Source organism: Seriola lalandi, unplaced genomic scaffold (assembly GCF_002814215.2).
Source record: "Seriola lalandi dorsalis isolate HSWRI2012SDOR001 ecotype SW California unplaced genomic scaffold, Sedor1 jcf7180002054984, whole genome shotgun sequence".
NCBI classification, from domain to species: domain Eukaryota; kingdom Metazoa; phylum Chordata; class Actinopteri; order Carangiformes; family Carangidae; genus Seriola; species Seriola lalandi.
Window position 1 is genome coordinate 200,852 of NW_019525533.1, and position 879 is coordinate 201,730.

The following is an 879-nucleotide window of genomic DNA, read 5'->3' on the forward strand; positions in this document are numbered from 1 at the left end:
TATTTTCATTATGAATAAACCAGAGAACGATAATGCAGTTGTAGATAAAAACATACGGTATAATCGTGTCATTTACATTCTCTACTCTAAATATAACGGTATATAACATAATATGACCAACTCGACAAAGTTCTCCATCCACAGCTCAAACTGCTGCTCAGCACAGTCTCACAGCTGGGCAGAATAATCCAGCTCCCTTTGAATCTGAGGTTTCCCACCCTCTTTGAAGGCGTCATCACTCTGTTTACAGCGACAGCATCACAACCTGAGGATCATATTTCATGTCATGTGTGTGTGTGATTGAAGAACAGCACGAGAGTGTGAGAGTCTAGAAGGTGGGGACGTATCCTTTGCTGCTCGTCCTCACACACACCAGCCTGAAATGAAATGTGATAATGTTATATTATGTTATGATGTCACACAGGAATAATCAGGTACTTCAGTGTCAATAGAAGTGATCTTACTTTGTGACCGAAGGCTCCAAGTTGAAGCTGAAATCGATCAGCTCGTGGTTTTGATTGTGTTCCATCAGCAGGTAGATGGTCGTCAGGAGCAACCACCTGTCGTCACTGAGACACATATATATATATTTCAGATTACAAGATGAATCTGAAGGTGAATTGTAGTGACACATGTTGTCAGGAGTAAAAGAAAATGCAGCATCGTTCTGGTTGCTGGTGAGTGTTGGGTGAAGTCTCACTCTGCAGGCGGCTGATAACAGCTGCAGCAGCTGGACGCTGCAGACTCGGCCGTCTGCTCCACGGCGGCGTCTCCGTCCTTGTCTCCGTCACACAGTCTCATCTCCTGCTTCATCTCCAGCCTCACACCGACAACACACCTGAACCAGAGCCACTTAGTTACTAAGACAGTAACGACGTT

At 44.8% G+C, this 879-nt stretch overlaps 1 long non-coding RNA gene across 1 annotated transcript; it reads right to left on the bottom strand.

Moving 5' to 3' along the window:
• Positions 1–38: 38 nt before the first annotated feature.
• Positions 39–853, bottom strand: LOC147817233 (uncharacterized). The gene is made up of 3 exons (XR_015436538.1): positions 701–853; positions 465–569; positions 39–377 (listed from the first exon to the last, which is right to left on the bottom strand). It is a non-coding gene; the product is annotated as an uncharacterized LOC147817233 (long non-coding RNA).
• Between the last annotated feature and the right edge of the window lie 26 nt (positions 854–879).